Consider the following 16,860-nt stretch of genomic DNA (forward strand, 5'->3'; position numbering starts at 1 on the left):
CATCGGGCTCTCTGCTGTCAGTCTGTCAACGCAGAGCCCGCTTTGGATCCTCTGTCCTCCTCTCTTCGCCCCTTCCCCCACTTGCACTCTCCCAGAAATAAGTAAATATTAAAAAAAAAAAAAAAAGATATTCCTTGTTAATAGTAACAAAAGACAGAAAACGTAAATGCTCACCAATAGGAGACTGCTTTTAAGAAATTAAAATACAACCAATCAGAAGAATGCCACGGAACCATTAAAATGGGTGATAGTTCTCAATGACCTTAGACTAGTAATTTAACTTCTCTGTGCCTCAGTTTACTCGTCTGCAAAACTGTGGACAATAACAGTACTTAGTTCACAGGATTTCTGTGAGGAGTGAATGAGTAACATGAGTAAAGCCCTTTTAACAATACGTAGCACACATGGGGCGCCTGGCTGGCTCAGCTGGTAGAGCATGAGACTCTGGATCTTAGGGTTGGGCAGATAGATAGAGCAATATTCAGCACACAGGTAGCGCTTGAGAGGTAGTAGCTTGATGTAACGATGATGGTGTTGGTATAGAATGAGTTCCAGTATTTTTTTTTTGAAGTTTTTATTTATTTATTCCTTTAAGTAATCTCTACACCCAGTGCGGGGCTCGAACTCACGACCGAGAGATCAAGACTTGCACGCTCTTCCGAATGAGCCGGTCAGGTGCCCCAGTTGCAGGATTTAGTGTGGAGTAAGGTGCAGAATGCTGTGCATCACAGTGGGAAAAACCAGGGCCTGTCAGGCATGTGTGTGATCACGCGTGTGCATGGTACGTTTGTACACGTGTAGAGTGTCTCTGGTTAAGACGCACAGGACACTGGCTGACACTGGTCTCTTCTGGGGCTGGGACTCCAGGCAGGAAGGCGGACTAGGCTTTCACCACAGAGGCTTCTGAATTCTGTACTCTGTCTAGATTACCCAGTCCAAAAGAAGTGAGTGATTTTCTGTTAAAGGAAGTGAAATGGGGTCGAAAGAGGACAGTAGAAGACAGCTCTTCCTCTGGGTGGTCCGGCTGGCCCGGGAAGTACCTGGTGTTGAGCATCCGCGCTCCCCTGTCCCAGCTGTCAGGCCTCACAAACCTCTTCTCTCCCTCGGAGACCGAAGGCGGGGGCCACCACCTCCGCGAACGTGAGGCGAGGGGCACGAGGGATAAAGGACTTCTGCCAGACTCTGCTCTACCGTAAGCTCCAGAAGGCTGCTCCGTGCAGGAGAGCAGAGCCAGGCCCCTGGAGAGACACCCCACAGCCGGCCTCCGGGCTTAGAGGCCCCACCGTGTCCTCCTAAAAACCACTGCTCCCCATCTTCCTGCAACTCCAGTGGTCGGCCAGAGGAATGCCACGTGCCTGAAGAGGCCACCGGGCAGTGCCCACAGCGGGGACGGACTTGGGGGGGGGGGGAGGGGGTGACACACCCTCTGACCCTCTGCCTCAGTCAGGAAGCTGAATGCACGCTCAGCGATGGCACTCACATGGGTCTGAGACCACTGCCTCCCCGAGCTGACCTTGGCAGTTTCCCTTCCACCTTTTGCTCTGACTTTTGTAAATAAGATTGCAGGGGCGCCTGGGGGGCTCAGTCGGTTAAGCGTCCAACTTGGGCTCAGGTCATGATCTCACGATGTGTGAGTTCAAGCCTCACATCGGGCTCTCTGCGGTCGGTGCAGAGCCTGCTTTGGATCCTCTGTCCCCCTCTCTCTGCCCCTCCCCTGCTCTCTCTCTCTCAAAATAAATAAATAAACTAAAAAAAAAAAAAAAAAAAAAAAAAAGATTGGATCATTCAGGGGCTCGGAACTACCACTTTACCGACTTAAAATCCCCCAGTCATCTTGGTAGTATTCACATCTTCATGGCTATAAATCAGCCTTCTTCCACTCCCCATCCCTACCCCCCACCCGAGAAACAAAATCACAAAGCGAAAATCATTCAAATGTTTTCTACCTGAAGAAAAGAGAAGAAACCTAGAAGGTCCAAAACATGTTTCAGTTCGTATTCCCGCAGCAGAAGAACATCCTGTGAGGGATGATGGCGGGGAGGAGTCTGTGGGAAGCCGGGGCAGCCCGGGGCAGGGGGCCGTGGGGCCCTGGTCTGGGCAGGGGGTGGGGGTGGGGGTGTCAGGGCTAACCCATGTCCTCGGAAATGGGGTCTCTGGTTTGCCTGATGATTTAGCAGGAAGAACCAGGGTGCGGCCCCCATCACGAAAGGTGTCTGAACCCACGGGGATCCTGATCCCCACAGGAAGCCCTGCCTGCAGAATCCAGGACTGCGGGATGACGAGGCGGTGACTTCATCTGTCTTGGAGCTGTTATTCAGCTCAGGGGCATGGACCACAGGGTTCCAGCAGCAGGAAACATGTGGGTGGGACACTCAGGAGATACTCAGGCCTGAAAAAACCTTAATTGGAGCTGGTCTCCAAAAGCCTCCCACCCAGCTCTCCACGTGGGAGGGGACATGGAAGTGGGTCACGTTCCCCAGCTGAACCAGTGTCACTGTGGGCTCCAAGCACGCTTAAAGAGGTCGGGGCGGGGAGGGGGGCGGGGGTGGTTTGAGCGACCAGGCCTCCTCGCCGGCCATTTCCTCCTGATCCGACAGCGAGTGATTAGGAGCCCGGGACTGAACGGGCAGCTGATTAGCTCCAGGAAGGCAGGGACAGGTCAGGGTCTGGGTGAAAGTAACATCACCCGGGAGTATGCTGTCCTGGGTCCTCCTCCCACTCTGGATACGGGCAGATGCCTCTGTCAGCCCTTTGCCCTCTCCACCCCAGCCCTGCCGGAGGGACAGAGGAAGAACACTGTGTGCTTTCCCGTGACCTGCGGGGCCTCCCTGACCTCGCTCTTTGAAGGGATCCTGAGGCCTGAAGCTGGCAAGACTTAGGGAAGAAAGAAGCCTCCGGCCCCACTCTGCATATACTGACCCCACACAGGTGACCGCAGGTATCAGTTCCCTCAGGAGCCCTGCGGGCCTGCTGGAGAGCTCCTAACCCCGGGCCACGTAGCCCACCGGCCGTCAGAAGCCTGCTTTCCAAAGTTGGCAGGACACCTACAGGCAGGGAGAGAATTCTGGAGAGACAAGGTCTGGTGGTCTTTCTTAAGAAACGCACCAGATTGGTGGCATAAATTCAAAACCTTTGGGAGGAACCTACGATCCTTCCTCCCTGACTTGAACTCAAGTAACAAAGGGTTATGGCTTTAAGTGGAAATGAGTTCATACCGCCACATCAAGTGCGGCTTTTGTGAAGTATGACACAGAAGGGCTCTATTCTATTAACTCTTTTTTTTTTTTTCCTGTTAATTCTTCTCTTGCTCTTCTGGGAAGCCAAACACAGTCCTCTGTCTTAATGCCCACTAGGGCAGGTGCCTATGGGAGCCAACACGTACACCTGGAAATTATATCCTGACTCTTCCCCCGAGCGTTCAAAACACTCACCAACACGTTCTTCTTCTTCTTCTTTTTAAGTGTTTATTTATATTTGAAAAAGAGAGAGACAGAGCATGAGCAGGGTAGGGGAAGAGAGAGGGAGACACAGAATCCGAAGCAGGCTCCAGGCTCCGAGCTGTCAGCACAGAGCCAGACGCGAGGCTCAAACCCATGAGCTGTGGGATCATGACCTGAAGTCAGACGCTCAACCGACTGAGCTACCCAGGCGCCCCCAACACGTTCTTTCTTGATTCACAGGACTCCAACTAGATAATAAGCCTCTTGGCCCTACACTATAAGCTTTGATGCGGAAGAACTATTTTTACCCTGCCCACCACAGTATTCCCAGTGCCTACCATGGGACCCAGATCATAATAAAAGCTCAATAAATATTTATTAATTGAATCAGTGAATCATCAGAAGGAAAGAGGGTAGGAAGGAAGGACGAATGGAAGACAGCCATCACTTCTTGGTATCTCTGTGTTCTTGGCTCATCTCATAAAGACATCATAGCCAGGATTAGAAACCAAGCCCTTAAACCCCCTTCTCTGCCTTGCCATCAGCAGCCCTCGATTGTGCCGCGATGCACCGTGTACAGACCTGCTTACAGAAGCTTATACGATACAACACAACCGGGAAAAATGGAGAAACATTCATGACCCTCAGTCCCTAAGAAACCAGGACCGATGCTTTGGTCCAGCTGTGCCCACCATTGGAAGGACACCTCTCCCTCTGTGGACTCTTGTCTTCCCCTTTTAACGAGGCTTCCTGGAGGATCAGGAACTAATAGGTCTTTAATAACCAAGTGTAACAGCAATTGGTGCTCGGTGCCCTTTCATAAAAGAAGTTCAAAAGCACTTTGGCTCAAACATCACAATGCCCCTGGGAGCTATGAAGGTGTAAGTATCATTATCCCCATTTACAGTTGGGGAAAGTAAGGCAAAGGGAGGTTAATTAGCTTGCCCAAGGTCAGATGAGACAGGGAAAGGGCTTAGGATTCAAACTCTTTGCAGCAGCCAGTGAGCTAACTCTGGCCACCCTAACAGTCACCCACGCTGGGCTGAAGAGATTTTTTTTTTTTTTCCTTCTCTGTTGTTTCTGCTGAGAAGCAGTATCTCACACGGGGCTCTGAGCTTGTGCTCAGAAGACACACTGCCTGGGTTTGAATCCCGACTCTGTTCCCGATTAGCTTGATCTCTAGCAAGTTACTTAACCCTTCCGGGCCTCAGCTCCCGAGTATGTCAAATGGTACTAAGCGCGTTATCTCAGAAAGTAGGCCGAGGGTTAAGTGAGACAGTGGACGTCAGACGGCACTTCCATCCGTTTCCTAAGTGAGCACGTGTCACTCTCGTTGAAAAAAAAAAAAGAAGTGACTTGGGAAAAGGGTTGTACCCACTCTGGGTTTAGTTTTTACAAGGCTACAGATGACGTATGACTAACAGGCATTTTGGATTCTGCCAATAAAATGTCTCAGGAGCCTGAAAGTGACTTGCAACACCAAGTTTGGATTCCCCCTACTAACTCGTGTTGACCTCTCAAGGTTAGCGGAGCTTGTGGCACTGTGAACACCACCTCACGAGGGGGGAGGCCCGAGTGAGGGTCTGAAAAGCTGCCACAGCACCCAGGCTAAAGAGGCCAGCTCCGGATTCCTGGCGAGCTGGACCCCTGCGTTTTAAATGCCATTTCGGAGTGCTCTGCTAAGCTTCCCAACCCCACTCAGCCCAGACCAAAGACGGCCGAGGCTTTCTAGGTACCACCGCGTTCCCGATCAAGTGATCAAACAGGAGGCGTCAGAGGTGACAGCGTGGCCTGCCCCCTACAGAGGGCCTGGTGATCCTCAGCGGGGGCTGGAAGAGAAGGGTGGAGGGGTGGGGGGCGGGGGAGGAAAGCTACCCGGTCAATCCCCGTATACCCCCAACAAAGACGCTGTGACACATATGTGTGTGGCAAAGCTCCAATGTTACTTTAGTGACACTACCAACATAAGAAGCTCTAACTCATGCAGACAGGAGCAGAGGACACAGGCCATGCCGCTATATAGGGCAAGATGATAAGGGCTGGCGATGCTCATTCATTCAATTCAAGAAACTGAGAACCCTCAATCTCAGGGGGAAAAGAAGGCTCACCGGAATGTGCAGGACACAGAGACACACATCTGGGCCTTTGTTAATCTAGGCGATGGCTCCCACGTCCCCTGGGGACCTAGGCCAGAGACATGAGGAACCTGATGGGAATAAACTCAACGCTACGAGCCTGCTGGCCTCCAAAAGCCTTCCCAGGACGAGGAGAGCCGATTCACTGGTCTCCTAGCATCCTGCTCTTTCTCCTAGCACGGATGGATTCCCACTGTGCAGAATCGAGGAGTAAAATCCAAACTCCTCACCGTGGCCGCAGATCCGGCCCCTATCAACTCCTCTCTCACCACATTCCAGTCCCACTGGGCTTGTGGCTCCTGCTGTCCTCTCTGCCCGTCATCTGGGTCCCCATTCAAAGTCACCTCCTGAGAGCTAGCTAGAGCCCCTGACCCTTATCCCGGTTATCTCCATCTTAGTGCCCTGTTTCATTCGCCCTGTATCTCTTTTCACCATCCTGCGTTATCTGGTCCACCTCTGCCCATCTCTCCCGCCAGAATACAAACTCCGTTGGACCATGCATCTTGGCCGTCTTGTTCTTGGCTGTATCCCCAGCACCCACGACAGTGCCTGGCACATAATAGCTGTTCGATAAGTCATTCAGTTTAACAAATGTTTACTGAGTGCCTATAAAGTTTAGGCACTGGACTACAACAGTAAACCAAAAAAAAAAAAAAAAAAAAGGCAAAATCTCTACCCGAAAAGAGCTTAAATTCTGGTGGCAGATAAGAAACAGATAAATAAATAACAGTGAACTAGTAACCACTACTTCAAGCACATACAAGTGCTCAGGGCTGTTCTAAGCATCTTACAGGTATTACACCCTGGGGCGTCTGGGTGGCTCAGTTGGTTAAGTGTCTGACTCTTGATTTCAGCTCAGGTCATAATCTCATGGTTCGTGGGTTCGAGTCCCACATCTGGCCCTGCACTAACGGTGTGGAGCCTGCTTGGGATCCTGTCTCTCCCTCTCTCTCTGCCTCTCCCCCACTCGTGCTCTCTCTCTCAAAAAATAAATAAATAAACTCTAAAAAAACCCACAGCGTGGGGAGGGGGGGTGGAGGGGCACTTGGGTGGCTCAGTCGGTTAAGCGTCTGACTTCAGCTCAGGTCATGATCTCACAGTTTGTGAGTTCAAACCCGACCTTGGGCCCTGCGCTGACGGCTCAGAGCGTGGAGCCTGCTTCAGATTCGGTGTCTCCCTCTCTCTCTGCCCCTCGCCGCTCGCAATCTGTCTCTCTCTCTCTAAAAAATAAACATTAAAAGAAAGTTTTTAATAAAATTAAATTAAAAAATTAAAAAAAAAAAACACCACAATAGGTATTACCTGATTTAATGCTCCCAACAACTCCCTGAAGTATTATTATTTTACAGATGGGGAAACTGAGGCGCAGAGAGGTTACATTACTTGCTGAAGATCGCGCAGCTCATGATGAAAGAAACCAAGATCCAAACCCAAATAGTCTCGGTACAAAGTCCATGGTCTAATTAAGAGCTACACTTCATATTTGCTGGATGGCAAATAACTACTCGGTCAGCACCCTCCACAGCTGTTCTCTGTGGGCAGGGCTGGAGAGAGAGCGGATCCATCAGGGAAGGGCTGCCCTGTTCTGTGAGCTCAGTGCCATGGACACTGCTGGCTATACCCCTTGCCTGCACCCCGGAAGAGGAGGGATCTGCAAGGAAGTGTGGTCTGATGTCAAGACAGGGACAGGGTTCCCGGGTCCCGGTTTTAGGTGCTGGGACACCCAGGCAAGTCAACCGATACTGCATGAGTTTATTTTTTGTACTGATCTTGACGTGGTGAGGGATGCAAAGATGAATCCCCCGGAGATCCTGGCCTCAGAAAGCTTAGAGTCACGCAGGTACCCTTGGAACCGAAACAGGTAGGAAGTGACGGGTACCATTAAAAAATGTACAAACTGCTATGGGATTTCAAGAGTTACTTAGCCTCTAGGGGCCATAGATACCCAACCAGGAAAGGCGGGGGGAGGGGGCAAGGGGGGTTGGCGCTGGCCTACACAACTCCCAAGGTCCTCTAGCTCAGACATGTTCTGACAGCACAGATTTGGACGGGCAAAGAGATCAAGTTTTATTCTGGTTAACAGTTCAAGTGCACGGCCACTGAGTTCTTCTCGCAACTGAGACTGAGAACAGTCCCAGTCTCCCTGAGCAACATTTTACAGCACCGGCAAGGTAATAATAATGCTCCCATTTAAATAGTGCAGCCCGAGACGGGAATGAAGCCCACTGGTAGCGCCCCCTCCACCTCTGTTGTTTTATTTTTTAATTAAAAAAATTTTTCTTTTCACGTTTATTTATTTTTGAGAGACAGAGAGACAGAGTGTGAGCAGGGGAGGGGCAGAGAAAGAGGGAGACACAGAATCCAAAGCAGGCTCCAGGCTCTGAGCCGTTGGCACAGGGCCCGATGTGGGGTTCAAACTCACGGACCGCGAGATCATGACCTGAGCCGAAGTCGGACGCTCAACCGACTGAGCCCCCCAGGCGCCCCTCTAACTGGTTTTGAAACCCACAAATCCTCTTCCGTCAAGAAGGGGGTGATCCCTCTGTGAGCATGTCTGTAATGTGGAGAACACTCCCTCTCCACCCGGTTCACGTCTGTATCCCTGGAGTCTAGCGCAGTACCTGGCTCACGACAGGTGCTGAGTAAGGTTCGCTGAGCCAGACCTGAGTATAATCCAAAACTTATCTGCTAGGCATGGGAATCTGAATCGGCGTTCCCCGAAGTTTTGCTTTATAGCTCTCAGCTCTCCTGCGGGAGGGGGAGGGAGGAGACTGATTTCACCCCTTCACTTTTACTGCTACCATTCTTCGCCTCCAAGCCACCATCATCTCTCGCCCGGAAGCTGCAGGAGTCTGACCAGTATCCCTGCTTCTGCCTTTGCACCTCACAATCCCATCTCTACACAGCAGCCAGAGCAATCTTGGGAAACTTAGACCTTATCAGCTCTCTGCTTAAAATCCTCTAATAGCTTCTAACTGCACTTGGAATGAAATCCAAACTGGTTCTTCATAGCACTCAGCACCACTGAAATGATTTTGTCTGCTTATTTGTTTACTCCTCCCTCTTTAGAACGTCAGCTATGGGAGGGCGGGGGCTATGTCTACGTGCACTCCTGTAGCCCCACCGTTTGTCATGGTGCCTGTCACATAGGGAGCACTCACTGCTGAACAGACGAATCTCCATCCTACAGAGGCAGCTTGTACTTACAAGGCCCACTAACTCCATCAGGAAACCATGAAACTCACACTGATATTCAACAGCTTGCACCTTTTTTTTTTTTTTTTTTTAATGATTCAAAGTGCTGCTTGAAGTCAGAGAAAACACTTTAATGGCCCCAAAGATGAGTATCACTCAGGGTCTAAAGTCAGGAACAAGAAAGAGCTCAGTCCTTGTCCCAGGGAGCTAAGACACAAGGCACTTGGGAACAAAACCTCAGGACAAACTCTGACTTGCCTCCAGGTCCCTTCCTGACACACCCTGTGCCTCAATTTACCCAGCAGTCGGCCAGGCACACTTCCCTAAGTTGTGTGAGTGACAGGAGACAAAATAATTAACAGCCAGAGCATGCTTAGATTCTCAGATAGGAGGTGCTGCAAGCCACAGATCTCATTATTCATAAAACTCTTGATTTGCTGCCAGCACAAGCCTCCTCGGCCTTCCCAGGGGCTAACTGCACAGCAGGTACCTGCTCAGACAAGGTCAGCACACAAGAGAGAGGGAGGCGTGTGGGGCCTCACCGAGGTTGGGTGTCCAGACCTATCTATGTGCCTTGGTTACCAGGTCCAAGAATAAGGAAGGTGGCTGGGTGGGGATGATGAAAAGGAGGTGACAAGTGCAGTTTGGGGCTCCCAGTGGTTCATTTTGCAGGCTCACGTATGCACAGACACCCGCCAGACAGGTGAAACGTGTGCCTACACTGTGCACCGTCCAGGAACACTCCCCGGGAGAGGTGGAACGAGGAAACAGCTCAGTCACACGCGCGCGAGAGAGACAGAGACAGAGAGAGGAAGGGCGGTCCAGGGGCCAGACCTCAGCAGCATTTTTAGTTTGGGGAAATATGGAGGGGCTCTATACAGGGGGTCGGGATGCTGAGCGTGGGGAGCAGGTGAGGGGAGGGTCAGGAGGGCGCGGGACCCGAGTGCTGACAGCCGGTGACAACCACGCCGACGCGGTGGGGTGAACAACAGAGTGGGTGGCTCGGACACCTGTGGAGGCGACCCCTGGGCGGAGGTGAGGACGGCTGCAGGGTGGTCTGCGGCGGGGTCGCGGGCGGCGAGCGGCGGGGAGGCAGCGGCGACCCGGCGGGGCGGGGAGGCCCGGCCCAGACCAGGGCGCCGCGCCGGGGGCCAGCCGGGGGGTCCGAGAGGGGTCGGGGGCGCCCTCCGCGGCCCCTCCCCGGGAGACAAAGGGCCGGAGGCTCCCCCGAGCCCCGGCGCGGCGCGGGCCCGGGCGCTGCGGGCGCGGGCCGGCCTCGGCGCTTACCTGGGCCGCCCGACCCGGCCGGGCCGGCGGGGGCTGCGGGTCCGTGCACGGCGCGCGGCGGCCTGTTCCGGGGCGCGCTCAGCCGGAGCAGCCGCGGCGGCAGCAGCAGCGGCAGCGGCAGCGGCAGCGGCAGCAGCAGCAGCAGCAGCGGGAGCGGCCGCCAGAGCCTCCGCCTCCCGCTCCGTGAGTCACCGCGGCGGGGAGGGAGGGAGGCGCCAGGCCGCCGGGGGAGGGACCGGCGGAGGGGGCGGCATCTGGCTCCTCACGGGCGGCGGAGGCGCGGCCACCGCAAGGCCTCGGGGGTGGGGGGGAGGGGAGGAGGGCCGGCGCCGGGGGCGGGGCCTGGAGGCGGGGCGGGGCCCCGGCGTGTGCGGGCACGCTCAGTGGTTAAACCGGCCCGTGGGGCGGGACCTCCCGCGTACGGGGATGGTCCTGGGGCGCGCGCGGGGACGCTCATTGGGCTGCTCGGGAGGAGGGTGGGGCCAGGGGTTCTGGGGCGGGGCCACGAAATGGGCGGGTGGAACTGGGTCGTGAGTGGTGGCCCAGCCCCGCTCAGAGCAAAGGGGTGGAGCGGAGCGGGGGCGGGGAGGGTGGGCAAGGATAGGGGGGCGGGGGCTCCGAGGAGGAGGTGGTCTGAGGGCGGAGCCCGGGTTAAGGATGGAGCTGGCTCTGCGGTAAAGCCACAGTGTCTGTCCCTGGCTGCTCCGGGAGCATAGTGATCCCGTAAAAATAATGGCCTCTCCCACACACGAGTCTGTGTTTAAAAATGGGAGCGGTCGGACGGGGCGGAATCCTCGGGGAGGCTGGTTTCCCCAGGACCCCTGAAAAATCTGAAACGGACGAGGTTGCAAAACATTCAGAGGCGTGGTCTTCCGGCGCGGTGGAACTGGGAACGTTGCTACCTTTGAAGAAACTAGGCCCACTCTCGAATTGGAGGCCTGTCTAACCTGGGATCCACGAAGCCTAGAAGGCCCAGGAATGGACCTCCGTGGGTCCGTTAAACTTAAAATATCATGTGTCTTGGTAGGGAGTACATTTTTCTGGGGAGAAAGGGTCCATGATTAAAATGTTTCTGTTAGAAAGTCTGACTCTAGCTGCTAGATGGCTGTCTGGAGAAGAGTACAGGGAAAAACAGCCCATTTTAGGCAAAATGCAAATCGCTTTGAACACCCACTTTCCTTTTAAAGGGACGTGTGTCTTTAAGAGTGTTCTGATTTTCAACAGTTTCAATTTTTTTTATGGTTTACTTTAGGGGGGGGGGGCAGAGAGAGAGGAGGACACAGAATCGGAAGCAGGCTCCTGGCTCTGAGCTGTGCCGTCAGCACCGAGCCCGAGGCAGGGCTCCAACTCACAAACCCTGAGATTAATTCCTGAGCCCAAATCAGGTGCTTAACCAACTGAGCCACCGAGGCGCCCCTCATTTTCAACATTTTAACGGTTACATAGTGTGGCACTAACCGCACTTTAGAAGCCCTCCTGCCTCGCTTTCCCTGCCTTTCCTTTAGCCTGTTAGAAAACAGAATCCCATCTTCTTCCACACCCCATACATTTCTTTCCCTTCCCTGTGCAAGAGGGACATGAGATGATATTTTGTTTACTTTGTTGTGTTCATATTCTGTAATGTCCATATTACTCTTTTGATTTAATAACTATTGTAGTTACAGTTGAGGAATATTTTAATTTTATCAAAACTCATGAGATTATGGGGGCGCCTGGGTGGCTCAGTCGGTTAAGTGTCCGACTTCAGCTCAGGTCACGATCTCGCAGTCCGTGGGTTCGAGCCCCGCGTCGGGCTCTGGGCTGATGGCTCAGAGCCTGGAGCCTGCTTCCGATTCTGTGTCTCCCTCTCTCTCTGCCCCTCCCCCATTCATGCTCTGTCTCTCTCTGTCTCAAAAATAAATAAAAACATTAAAAAAAAAAAAAAAACTCATGAGATTATGAACTCAAAGGCCAGAAATAGGTCTTAGTCATGTCTGTATGCTCATTAGTGTCCCAGCTACCATGCTGTTGCAAGGGCTCAACCAAGATTTGCCAATACGTTATACTAGCTGATCCTTTGTTTCCCAGAGCACACCAATGCAGAAAAATGTGCACATTCAAATTATTTTTATTGTAAATATTGATGTTTCAACAAATGAATTAAAACTGAACAAACTGCTTGGTATTCAAGACACAATCTATAAATGTTACATTTTTTAAGAGACCTGCTTAAGGGGGCACTTGGGTGGCTCAGTTGGTTAAGCATCTGACTCCTGATTTTGGGTCAGGTGGTGATCTCACAGCTCATGAGTTCGAGCCCGGCATCAGGCTTCAAGCTGACAGAGCAGAGCCTGCTTGGGATTCTCTCTCCTCTCTCTGCCCCTCCCTCTCTCTCTCAAGATAAATTAAAAAACTTTAAAAAAAAAAAAAAAAGAAAGACAGACATGCTTAAGGATGAAGGTGGAAAGGAATGCATAAAACAAAAATGTATCCCTGTGAAATAATGGACGCTTTTTCCCTTTTTTCAAAATTTTCATAAATCTATTGTGTTTTTTGGGTTTTGTTTGTTTATTTGTTTTTAAGTAGGCTTCCTGCCCAGTGCCGAGCCCACTGCAGGGCTTGAACTCACGACTCTATGATCAAGACCTGAGCTGAGATCGAGAGCCAGACTCCTAACCGACTGAGCTGCTTAGGCACCCCAAACCGATTGTTTTTATAGTTCAAAATTACAATAAGTTCATCAGCACAGTCCCTCAACTACTCTATCAGCGGAGAGTTAGAAAATCCTGCCTTTCTAGATAAGAGTATTACTTCAGGATTAACTCGGGCAGGCTTCACCCATCTGTAGTGTCTTAGAATGAAACATGGAAAGTTTAGGATGTAGGGGAACATCTATTGGTTCTGACAGCCCGGGACTATCTCTTCCCCTTGGGGAACTGCTCTTCCCTACCCTGTACCCCCTTGAGGTGCTGATGAGGCTATCAATCACAGTATTCTACCCTCTCCTCTCCACAAAAACCAAAAACCAACAAAACAAAACAGGGGAATCCAAGCTGGAACAGTCAAGTGCTACATTCTCTTGACTACTGGCTAAGAAGCGGGATGTGTCCCAAGCTGAGCCAATTGGAGTCCTTCCCCGAAACTTTCTGAATTGGTAATGAAGGGAAGCTCTCTCCTATTGGATCAAGAGCTATAAGGATATGGCCTCAACAATGTTAGTAGCATCTTTCACACACCACATGGAACATTCTGAAAGAATGAGGCAATGTTACAAGAGAGAAAGGGACCAATATTTGGAAGGAGGGAAGGGGAACGGGGAAGAGAAGAAGGGAGATCTCTAACACAGTGTTCCACGATTTCAGTGGACCTTGCACAAGCTCTGCACACAGCATCTCACACTCAGTCGGTCCCCAAATCGGCCTCTCCTCCAGTGCCCCCCACCTTGAGTAATGGCCACTAATTGGCCATTTCACCCAGTGGCTTGCGTCAGAAGCTCCAAAGTATCCTTGCCACCTCTCTCCTTCGTCCCTCAGGTCCAGTCCGTGTTGTTTGCACCCCCAAACCATATCTTGAATCTCCCCACTTGCCAGCGTCTCTACTCCCTTGGCCCAGGTTCCCCCACCATCAGCTCTCAACCTGACTCCAACAATAGCTTGCAAGTGCTCTCACATCCAGGCTTTCCCTACCAACCCCAATCCGCTGTCCTTCTTAAAATGTACCCTTCTTGTCAGTCAGTTCTCTGCCCTTCAAGGACTTCCCTTCATCTTCATGACGAAATTCAGAATCTTTCGCGTGGCTACAAGGCCCTGCACGATCTGGCTCCAGCCTGATCTTGAGCCGCTTTTACGGAAGGGGCTCCTGCCACCCACAGGCCTCCTCCCTGTTCCTGGATCATAGGGTGCTCCTTCGCGCTTCAGGACTTCTAAATGTGCAGTTCTTTTTGACTCAGTGGCTCTTTCTTCGCTTCTCCCTCCTTCACCTGACTGAACATTTGGTCTTCCTTAAAGAGACTTTGCTTAACCTACGCCAGCCCCAGTTATGGGGCCATAATTTATGGCATGGCCGTAAATTCCAAGAGGGTAAGAAGTCTCGGCAAACCACCCCCCCTGCCCCCAGCACAGTACCTGGCACATGCAGATATGAGCACACGAACACGTAACTAAAACGTGTGTAGATACCCCACCCGGGACTGTCCTTTTTGTTCGGCCCTCCTTGCCCATCTCCACCCCTGACTTCCAATGCCGTCAACCCCCTCCTCACTGTTCACTCCTTACGTTTACGATTCTATATTTTATCCTTTCAGCTTTGGGGAGGGCCCCTCTGTGCTCCCAGACACGTGTGTCTCTTTAAATACTTGTTTCTGGAGAAAAAAAAAATCCCTATCCTCTCTATCCCGAAGGGATAACTGTGACAGTAAAAATCGTAGGCCAAGGATGAAACAACAGGGGAGCCCCAGCAGGCTGCAGGGGAAGAGAGCTTTTGCGAAGTAGTTATGACAAGAGTGGTCCTCAAGTTTTTTGGTTTTTTTTAATGGTTATTCATTTTTTGAGAGAGGAAGAGTGAGACAGTGCAAGCAGGGGAGGGGCAGAAAGAGAGGGGGACAGAAGATCTGAGGCAAGCTCCATGCTGTCAGCAGAGAGCCCGATGTGGGGCTCGAACTCGTGAACCATGAGATCATGACCTGAACCAAAGTTGGACAATTAACTGACTGAGCCACCCAGGCACCCCAGGTAGTCCTCAAGTTTTAACCCCTAAGAGGGCCTTCCTGCCTACGAGGTTAGCAGGTACAGAATGACAATGCGAGAGAAAGAAGGAGACCTTCCGCTACGTAAAGATGAGGTTTGGTAGTAAAGAAAAATGAGAACCAATTCTTTTTGTGTTTTGAGAACCAAAATTTAAATATACCTTTAAATTTTATTAAGTTTATTTATTTTGAGAGACAGAATGTGAGCAGAGAAGGGGCAGAGAGAGAGAGGAAGAGAGAGAGAGAGAGAGAGAGAGAGAGAATCGCAAGCAGGTTCCACACTATCAGCACAGAGCCCGATGCAGGGCTCAAACTCACAGACCCTGAGATCTTGACCTGAGCCGAAACTAAGAGTCAGACGCTTAACTGACTGAGCCATGCAGATGCCCCTCCCCCCAAATTTAAATATTAATTAATAATTTCCAATAAGATAGAAGGTAAAATAATTTGTCTTAAAAAATTTTTTTTAACGTTTATTTATTTTTGAGCGAGAGGGAGACAGAGTGTGAGCTGAGAAGGGACAGAGAGAAGGGGAGACACGGAACCTGAAAGCAGGCTCCAGGCTCTGAGCTGTCAGCCCAGAGCCCGACGCGGGGCTTGAACCCACGAACCACGAGATCGTGACCCGAGCCGAAGTCCGGTGCTTAACCGACTGAGCCACCCAGGCACCCCAAAATAATTTGTCTTTTGCTTTGGTGCCAGCATTTGTCATCCCGTTTACGTTTGGTACAGCTCAGACTTTTCTGAGCACAGCAAGTGGTAAGGGCGCTAAGTGCACAGCAGACAAAGAGGGCCACAGTCACGCACCGTTCCTCCTGTGTCTCCCATTGGCAAATAACTTGTCATCTGATTTAACTTTAGAGATAATAAGGAATTATTAAACACAATGATGAAAGCGTTTTGTAGATCAGTGAATATACATATTTTGTGTCACGAGTGGGCTATGCGCTTCTGTGAACATCTGGCTGTCTGCCAGCCTGTCCCCAGAGTGTTGCTTTCTGCACGGGTAGACCCTCCAATCACAGAACCCCGTTCGTATATTGCACTTGGGAACAACAGAAAGAAATCATTACTCATTTCTTTGGCTGAGGGTTTCGGTAGACCAACGTGTCTTGTAAGTGTACTTTGTCGGTGCAGAAACATTCTGATCACCTAGGAGAGACAAAACAACGTGAAACTTCAGTTTGGATCCAAATACTCAGCTTATTAGCCTCTAAGCGTATGTCTGTTTAATCACCTTTTTTCCTGCTGGTTATCATCCAGTTATGTATAAAAAAAATTACCATTCCGAAAAGCAAATAACTTCTACCGTCTGGGAATGAACAATAAAACAGCATGTCCCCCCCGCCCCCACCCCGGGCACGTACCAACACGTTCCCTGTCTGTAGATGATGCAATGTTACCAGTGTGTCAGGGGGAGAATGGAGACCATTCCTGACAGGCACTTCCTTCCTCGCCCTCCTGAGGTCTAGACTGCCCCGGAGTTTTGCTTATGTCAACAAGTAGACGAGCCTGTCACTGTGAAATATCTGTGGCTTTGCCCCTGCCCTTCGCGGTTGGTTTGAAGAGTGGACAATTTCAAACCCATCCGAGCCTAGAAACCCTCCTGCTTTCCAGCTCGGGGGTCTCCTTAAATCCTTTGCTATTTGTGACACGGAAGTCTGGCTGTGCGGTAACATGACCGACACTTAGACGGTGCATTTCGCTCTGGCAGAGATTTGCTGAATCTAAATGAACTTTGTGGTTTACGTTTTCTCCGCACACCCCCGCCCCCCACTCCTCTTCATTACTGTTCTTCCGGGAAGTTACTTCCCATCCGCAGTGTTTGCCCCCAGCTGGTGAATCAGATGGGGCTCTTTTTTATAGTTAATAAACACCGAAGGCCGAGGGCGGCAAATGTACCCCCTGGTGCTGGCTAATGAAGAGCCTCAGATGAAAGCTTCTGCAGAAGGGACAGGCATGATGCAAATGTCCTGGGATCCAAGATTACTCGCTCTTCTCCCACATGCTGCATAACGGATAGTGATGATTATTAATTATTTAAGCAAAGAACATGAGAGCCAACACAAGTAGGAAAAAA

At 51.3% G+C, this 16,860-nt stretch overlaps 1 protein-coding gene across 1 annotated transcript in view; it reads right to left on the reverse strand.

Annotated features, from left to right (window-relative positions):
- Positions 1-10,126, reverse strand: part of CTNNBIP1 (catenin beta interacting protein 1) — a 52,142-nt gene extending 42,016 nt beyond the window's left edge. The window contains exon 1 of the mRNA XM_042951573.1: positions 10,058-10,126. The gene's annotated coding sequence lies outside the window, so the exon portion shown is untranslated. The remainder of the gene's footprint in view (positions 1-10,057) is intronic.
- Between the last annotated feature and the right edge of the window lie 6,734 nt (positions 10,127-16,860).

This window comes from Panthera leo, chromosome C1 (assembly GCF_018350215.1).
Source record: "Panthera leo isolate Ple1 chromosome C1, P.leo_Ple1_pat1.1, whole genome shotgun sequence".
NCBI classification, from domain to species: domain Eukaryota; kingdom Metazoa; phylum Chordata; class Mammalia; order Carnivora; family Felidae; genus Panthera; species Panthera leo.